The sequence below is a fragment of the Lolium perenne genome, chromosome 6, assembly GCF_019359855.2.
Source record: "Lolium perenne isolate Kyuss_39 chromosome 6, Kyuss_2.0, whole genome shotgun sequence".
In the NCBI taxonomy this organism is placed as follows: domain Eukaryota; kingdom Viridiplantae; phylum Streptophyta; class Magnoliopsida; order Poales; family Poaceae; genus Lolium; species Lolium perenne.
In genome coordinates, this window is record NC_067249.2 from 223478124 (window position 1) to 223486778 (window position 8655).

Here is an 8655-nt window from a genome sequence, read left to right on the forward strand (position 1 = left end):
CGAAATGAGCAAGATAGCTTTCATCGATGAAATCATCCCCTTCTTCATCTTCTTCCATTATAACCCCTCTTTCTCCATGCTTGGTCCAACAATTATAGCTTGGCATGAAACCGTGCCGAAGCAGGTGCATGTGAACATCTCTTGAGGAAGAGTAACCTGTGACGCCCCCAAACCGGTATCCTGAGGATTCCAGCGATCCCGCCGAAATCCGCACGATATCGATTCAGAGACGCCCTCCGACACGACGTGCGCGAAGAATCACACACGTGATGCCAGAGGAATTAACACGAGCGGTAACATTACAACAGGATTACAATAGAGCCCACAAGATACATATATACAACAACGACTCCAACGAGTCAAGATACAAATAGATACATACAAAGATCCGAATCATACAAAAGATCGAATGCGTCCGAGTACGGACAAGATACAAATTGGACTAAGAGTCCTGAAGATAACCAGTGGCGTCCATAACCCTGCCCAGGCCAAGCCGGAAGGGTAACCTTGCTAACGTCGTCATCTTGTACCTGTCAAAGTCGGGCCATCGGTTGCAAGCAAAGAGGGAGGAAGCAAAAGAGAAAGGGGAAAAGGCGAGAGTAAGTACCAAGGAACGAACTCCGGCACGTACTTAGCGAGACTAGAAATGGCTATGCTCGCCGGGCGAGTATAATATATATATCGCCGGGGGCTATATGGTAGGTTTAGCGGCAGCAAAACTATAACCAATAGAGACACGCTACAATATCCGTCTAATCAGATAAGATAAGAGAGCGCACAAGGTGACAGATAAAATACTACACAAGCATAACCCAGCCGATTACACATATCCCCTCCAACAATTGCGAAGAGGCAATGTAAAAGGCACTCAACGGTGGACAAATTTTATTGGGTAACGGTTGTAGTAAGGCTATATTACTACGCAAGTTATTATCAGATTATTAGCAACAAGATAACGGTGTAAGTTGTTCTATGATCAAGCTATACAATTCCAAGTCGTCCATAACCGCGGACACGGCTTATCGATAAGATGTACACCCTGCAGGGGTTGCCCAAATGTAACCATACGCATGCTCGACCCACTTACGACAGGTGGATGTCTCACAACAAGACCGTTCCCAGTTCAACAAGAAAGTCTAGGGGGGCCACCCGACTAAGCTACCCGTAACGAAGTCCGGCCGTACTCGGCGGACTCGGGGTTTGCGTTAACGGCTAGGCGTGCAAACCACACGCTTCGCTAAACGTTCGCGGGTGCGGTACAGAATATAAACACCCGAAGGCAACAGAAGTAAACACCCGAAGGCAACAAGATATAAACATGCATGCGCCAAATAAAACCAAGGTTGTGGCCCCTTTTCAACTAACTTGAGAAAAGGTAATGGGTGAGGGGGTCCCTATAATCGTCCCCACGGATGGGTAGAGGGCTCTATCTCGGAACGTATAACAAGAACTCGGGTCCTAGGGGACATTAGCAAGTCAAAGTTAGATGCTTTCGCAAAGGGGCTCACAGATGCCTCTGCTTACAATTTTAGTTGTTAACAATTAAGTAAAGCATGTGTATCTCCAACAACTGGTATAGCATGTGATAACCTCCCAACAACCCAACATATCCCGATAACAGATCGAGATAAACAACAGAGCCTAAACACGCCTACGACTCGCAAGGCTCAAACATCAAGCAACGGCTATGGGTAAGGAATGATACATATAGGAGTATTATGGTAAACAAGTGGAATAGGACACGTGACTCGATAAAGAATCGCAACATATGGGATAGCAATGCGAGGGAGAGAGTAAAATAGGTGAAGAGGGAGGGCTCGCCTGTGAAAAGCTGCAGAAGAACTTGTCGGAGAACTCGTCGTATCTCACCACACCACTTCGTGATCCTATCCGGGAAGAAGCAAATCTTTGGAACACACAACGGATGCGAACTTACTACTACGGATGAAGAACCGGATGATGAAGATGATATGCATGACATGGCGTATATGGTGCAATGCAACTTATTCATATTAATCGGAGTCGGAACCCTGACAAGCAAATTAGGTTGGAGTTGCATTTTCTACCGATAAATTTAAGTGTTGATTAACATGGCATAGACATGGCAAGGGTGAGCTACTTCAAAGTTAAACGGAGCGGGGAAAACCATAGTTGGAAATCCAAAATACTCCGCATATATGTGAGGTGAACATGCATAACTATCAACGCGCGACATGATGCGAGATGCAAACAAATGAATGGATGGCATATTCATGTTCAGCACATTTTTCTGATCAATTTTCATGTAGAAAACATTTTCATATGAATTACCATTTAAAAGTTATTAACAGATTGGTATTTGCTATTTAAAAAGTAATTAAACAGATTTTATTTAAAAGGAAAGGGCCCAGAAATAATTACTGTAAAGGGGGAAGGACCCCGGGTTGGTTTGCAAAGATACAGGGGTTACTGTGGAAAACGGCCAGGCTAGGGACTGCGGTTTGATCTGCGAAAACATGCAGGGGCCCAAACGAAAAACAACAGATCTGGGGTTGGGGGGGTTTTCTCACCGCGGGGTGGTCAGCTGCAGTCGCTGACGAGAGGGCCCCGCGGCCACGTGGACGGCTGAGCTGGCAAAGCATCCAAGCACGCCCACCAGGTGCTCGTTGTGCGGCCGATGCCGCTCGCGTTCTCCAGGAAGGCGGTCACCGCGGCGGGGCGTCGCGCTCGCGGATGGTGCAGGGGCCTCCAGGATGCGCGCGGGGGCTCTCCAGGTGCGCCTCGTCGGCGCGGATCAGGGGAGGGCGGCGCCGCCATGGAGAGGTCACCGGAGGGCCGCCGTCGGCGAGGTTCTGCGCGGAAACGGGTCGGCATCAAGGCGAGGTGCAGAACCCAGAAGCAAGGAAGGGGACGAGGAGGTCCAGGAGGGTCGCGGAGTTACCAGGAACGCGATGACGGGGTCCGTGTGGCCGGAGGTGCACGGTTCTCGCCGGAATTGGAGAAATTGCCGCCGGACTTGCGAGAAGGGAACGGCGAAGTGTGCTCGATTGGAGGGCTCCCAGAGCGATTCCTCGCACCCGGACGTAGAGCTCGACGAGGCGGATCTCCAGGATCCAACGGCTTGGCGCGGGGTGGACAAGAATGGCGGGGCGCCGGCGAGGAGCTCACGGTGTTTCACAGAATAGAGAAAAAAAAGGAGAAGGGGAGATGGCGGCGGCGTGAGAGGGGGAAAGAGGGAGGTTAGGGTTTCTGCGGAGAACTCGAGGTGGGGGATTTAAGGGAGGAAAAAGGAGGGAGCAGGTGGAGGCGGGCGCGGTGGTTGAGTGGGGGAGGACCACGGCGCTGGTGGAGGAAAGCGAGCACGCTCTCTGCGTGACTCGTCCAGGAAGACGACAGACGAGAAGGGGATACCCCTTCGATGTGTGGAGGTGGGCTGGACTCGGGCCAGAGAAGAAAAGGTGGGCCGAAGTGGTGGAGGAAGGGAAACAGGCCGCCGGGGTGGAGCTGGCGGCTGCTGGCTGCCGGGCCAGAGAGGAAGAGGGCCAGATAGAGAGGGTTGGGGGTTTTAGGTTTTCTTTTCCTGTTTTTATTTAAACCTTTTTGAATTCGAAATCCTATTCAGTTTTGAATTTGAACCAGATACGAGAGTGAGATTCAAATTTAGTTTTTCAAATAGTTAATTTATTTGTAATCAAATCAAAGCACATTTTAATACCAAAATTAATTATTGAAAAGGTATAATTATAAAATAGGAAATAGGAGAGAAGGGTTAGAGTTTATTATAAAAACCATAGGGGAGGGGAAACAAAATAGTTTTTATTTAAAATAATTTTATTTTGTTAAAATCATGTGGATGGTATGATGCAAATGACATGATGACTTGGAACGACACGGAAAAACAAGCAACGGAGAAAAATCTAATATTGGGTTTTTCCGGGTCGTTACAAACGACACCACTAACAAGGAACCTCGCCCCGAGGTTCCACGTCAACCTAAGGGGGAGTTGGTTAAACTATCGGATCTTCTTGTACCATGTTGACGAGCACCCGACCTTGAGGTGGAACCTTCTTATGGCGAAGTGTTGATCTTCTCGACACCACTAACAAGAGTTCTTGCTCCACGTAGATCGGCGACACCACTAACAAGAAGTCGTTGTTCCGGTGTTGATGATGTGCCTCTGTCGGAATACTCCGAAGATCGGACCTATTAGGATAAGGCAAAGATCGTCTAACCCACGTCGGAACCTAAGACTCAGAGAAGCAGATAAGAGAAGACTCAAAACTCGCAAAGGTAAGAGGAGAAAGAATATAGGTAAGGAGAAAAATCAGAACTAATCAGAACTATCCAACGAATTATCAGAAAATAGGTTTTCGACACTAGACACAACAACGTCCGTTGGCAAGGTTATCCTACAGGCTGGACTAGTGGGGTACCGTCAACCTGAGCTCTGATACCAACTTGTGACGCCCCCAAACCGGTATCCTGAGGATTCCAGCGATCCCGCCGAAATCCGCACGATATCGATTCAGAGACGCCCTCCGACACGACGTGCGCGAAGAATCACACACGTGATGCCAGAGGAATTAACACGAGCGGTAACATTACAACAGGATTACAATAGAGCCCACAAGATACATATATACAACAACGACTCCAACGAGTCAAGATACAAATAGATACATACAAAGATCCGAATCATACAAAAGATCGAATGCGTCCGAGTACGGACAAGATACAAATTGGACTAAGAGTCCTGAAGATAACCAGTGGCGTCCATAACCACACCTGTGCCAAGCGGAAGGGTAACCTTGCTAACGTCGTCATCTTGTACTGTCAAAGTCGGGCCATCGGTTGCAGACAAGAGAGGAGGAAGCAAAAGAGAAAGGGGAAAAGGCGAGAGTAAGTACCAAGGAACGAACTCCGGCACGTACTTAGCGAGACTAGAAATGGCTATGCTCGCCGGGCGAGTATAATATATATATCGCCGGGGGCTATATGGTAGGTTTAGCGGCAGCAAAACTATAACCAATAGAGACACGCTACAATATCCGTCTAATCAGATAAGATAAGAGAGCGCACAAGGTGACAGATAAAATACTACACAAGCATAACCCAGCCGATTACACATATCCCCTCCAACAATTGCGAAGAGGCAATGTAAAAGGCACTCAACGGTGGACAAATTTTATTGGGTAACGGTTGTAGTAAGGCTATATTACTACGCAAGTTATTATCAGATTATTAGCAACAAGATAACGGTGTAAGTTGTTCTATGATCAAGCTATACAATTCCAAGTCGTCCATAACCGCGGACACGGCTTATCGATAAGATGTACACCCTGCAGGGGTTGCCCAAATGTAACCATACGCATGCTCGACCCACTTACGACAGGTGGATGTCTCACAACAAGACCGTTCCAGTTCAACAAGAAAGTCTAGGGGGCCACCCGACTAAGCTACCCGTAACGGTCCTAGTACTCCGAAGCGGACTCAGGGTTTGCGTTAACGGCTAGGCGTGCAAACCACACGCTTCGCTAAACGTTCCGCGGGGTACAGTACAGAATATAAACACCCGAAGGCAACAGGAAGTAAACACCCGAAGGCAACAGTATATAAACATGCATGCGCCAAATAAAACCAAGGTTGTGGCCCCCTTTTCAACTAACTTGAGAAAAGGTAATGGGTGAGGGGGGGGTCCCAATAATCGTCCCCACGCATGGGTAGAGCGCTCAATCTCGGAACAGATAACAAGAACTCGGGTCCTAGGGGACATTAGCAAGTCAAAGTTCCGATGCTTTCGCAAAGGGGCTCACAGATGCCTCTGCTTACAATTTTAGTTGTTAACAATTAAGTAAAGCATGTGTATCTCCAACAACTGGTATAGCATGTGATAACCTCCCAACAACCCAACATATCCCGATAACAGATCGAGATAAACAACAGAGCCTAAACACGCCTACGACTCGCAAGGCTCAAACATCAAGCAACGGCTATGGGTAAGGAATGATACATATAGGAGTATTATGGTAAACAAGTGGAATAGGACACGTGACTCGATAAAGAATCGCAACATATGGGATAGCAATGCGAGGGAGAGAGTAAAATAGGTGAAGAGGGAGGGCTCGCCTGTGAAAAGCTGCAGAAGAACTTGTCGGAGAACTCGTCGTATCTCACCACACCACTTCGTGATCCTATCCGGGAAGAAGCAAATGCTGGAACACACAACGGATGCGAACTTACTACTACGGATGAAGAACCAGCATGATGAAGATGATATGCATGACATGGCAGATATGGTGCAATGCAACTTATTCATATTAATCGGAGTCGGAACCCCGGACAAGCAAATTAGGTTGGAGTTGCATTTTCTACCGATAAATTTAAGTGTTGATTAACATGGCATAGACATGGCAAGGGTGAGCTACTTCAAAGTTAAACGGAGCGGGGAAAACCATAGTTGGAAATCCAAAATACTCCGCATATATGTGAGGTGAACATGCATAACTATCAACGCGCGACATGATGCGAGATGCAAACAAATGAATGGATGGCATATTCATGTTCAGCACATTTTTCTGATCAATTTTCATGTAGAAAACATTTTCATATGAATTACCATTTAAAAGTTATTAACAGATTGGTATTTGCTATTTAAAAAGTAATTAAACAGATTTTATTTAAAAGGAAAGGGCCCAGAAATAATTACTGTAAAGGGGGAAGGACCCCGGGTTGGTTTGCAAAGATACAGGGGTTACTGTGGAAAACGGCCAGGCTAGGGACTGCGGTTTGATCTGCGAAAACATGCAGGGGCCCAAACGAAAAACAACAGATCTGGGGTTGGGGGGGTTTTCTCACCGCGGGGTGGTCAGCTGCAGTCGCTGACGAGAGGGCCCCGCGGCCACGTGGACGGCTGAGCTGGCAAAGCATCCAAGCACGCCCACCAGGTGCTCGTTGTGCGGCCGATGCCGCTCGCGTTCTCCAGGAAGGCGGTCACCGCGGCGGGGCGTCGCGCTCGCGGATGGTGCAGGGGCCTCCAGGATGCGCGCGGGGGCTCTCCAGGTGCGCCTCGTCGGCGCGGATCAGGGGAGGGCGGCGCCGCCATGGAGAGGTCACCGGAGGGCCGCCGTCGGCGAGGTTCTGCGCGGAAACGGGTCGGCATCAAGGCGAGGTGCAGAACCCAGAAGCAAGGAAGGGGACGAGGAGGTCCAGGAGGGTCGCGGAGTTACCAGGAACGCGATGACGGGGTCCGTGTGGCCGGAGGTGCACGGTTCTCGCCGGAATTGGAGAAATTGCCGCCGGACTTGCGAGAAGGGAACGGCGAAGTGTGCTCGATTGGAGGGCTCCCAGAGCGATTCCTCGCACCCGGACGTAGAGCTCGACGAGGCGGATCTCCAGGATCCAACGGCTTGGCGCGGGGTGGACAAGAATGGCGGGGCGCCGGCGAGGAGCTCACGGTGTTTCACAGAATAGAGAAAAAAAAGGAGAAGGGGAGATGGCGGCGGCGTGAGAGGGGGAAAGAGGGAGGTTAGGGTTTCTGCGGAGAACTCGAGGTGGGGGATTTAAGGGAGGAAAAAGGAGGGAGCAGGTGGAGGCGGGCGCGGTGGTTGAGTGGGGGAGGACCACGGCGCTGGTGGAGGAAAGCGAGCACGCTCTCTGCGTGACTCGTCCAGGAAGACGACAGACGAGAAGGGGATACCCCTTCGATGTGTGGAGGTGGGCTGGACTCGGGCCAGAGAAGAAAAGGTGGGCCGAAGTGGTGGAGGAAGGGAAACAGGCCGCCGGGGTGGAGCTGGCGGCTGCTGGCTGCCGGGCCAGAGAGGAAGAGGGCCAGATAGAGAGGGTTGGGGGTTTTAGGTTTTCTTTTCCTGTTTTTATTTAAACCTTTTTGAATTCGAAATCCTATTCAGTTTTGAATTTGAACCAGATACGAGAGTGAGATTCAAATTTAGTTTTTCAAATAGTTAATTTATTTGTAATCAAATCAAAGCACATTTTAATACCAAAATTAATTATTGAAAAGGTATAATTATAAAATAGGAAATAGGAGAGAAGGGTTAGAGTTTATTATAAAAACCATAGGGGAGGGGAAACAAAATAGTTTTTATTTAAAATAATTTTATTTTGTTAAAATCATGTGGATGGTATGATGCAAATGACATGATGACTTGGAACGACACGGAAAAACAAGCAACGGAGAAAAATCTAATATTGGGTTTTTCCGGGTCGTTACATAACCCTTCTGATTCTTACAGTTAACACATGGACAGATAACAAAACCCCCCTGCTTGTTCGCATTAGCCACTACGAGTAAATCTTTCAAACCCGTAGTGAACTCGCCGGAGAGTCGGTTACCGTACATCCATTGCCGATTCATCTGCATTATTATAATATAAAATATATAATTAACCATCATGCATTTGTTAAACTAACTAGCTACAAACAATATAAATTAAACAATGAACTACACACATGCATATTTTATCAATGACATATCAAAGGTTCAAGTTGCTAACCGCGATCGAGGAGGAAAAAATAAATGAGAAAGCTCAAGTGTGGCTCCAACACTTCATATCATGTTTGTTTCATGCTCTTGGGGCATTTCATCAAACACCTTATGTGCATAAGAGGAACCAAAAGCAAACCTAACACCCACTTGTGAAGTTTGTGAAGAGAATG

The 8655-nt window shown here is 48.1% G+C and overlaps 3 long non-coding RNA genes across 3 annotated transcripts; all 3 read right to left on the reverse strand.

The window, feature by feature from the left end:
- Nucleotides 1-294: 294 nt before the first annotated feature.
- LOC139832903 (uncharacterized) lies at nt 295-1906 on the reverse strand. Its single transcript, XR_011747712.1, has 2 exons — nt 1822-1906; nt 295-530 (listed from the first exon to the last, which is right to left on the reverse strand). It is a non-coding gene; the product is annotated as an uncharacterized lncRNA (long non-coding RNA).
- Nucleotides 1907-2353: 447 nt separating this feature from the next.
- LOC127305797 (uncharacterized) lies at nt 2354-4753 on the reverse strand. The gene is made up of 2 exons (XR_007854168.2): nt 2921-4753; nt 2354-2831 (listed from the first exon to the last, which is right to left on the reverse strand). It is a non-coding gene; the product is annotated as an uncharacterized lncRNA (long non-coding RNA).
- A 1885-nt stretch (nt 4754-6638) lies between these two features.
- LOC139832904 (uncharacterized) lies at nt 6639-8190 on the reverse strand. The gene is made up of 2 exons (XR_011747714.1): nt 7206-8190; nt 6639-7116 (listed from the first exon to the last, which is right to left on the reverse strand). It is a non-coding gene; the product is annotated as an uncharacterized lncRNA (long non-coding RNA).
- Between the last annotated feature and the right edge of the window lie 465 nt (nt 8191-8655).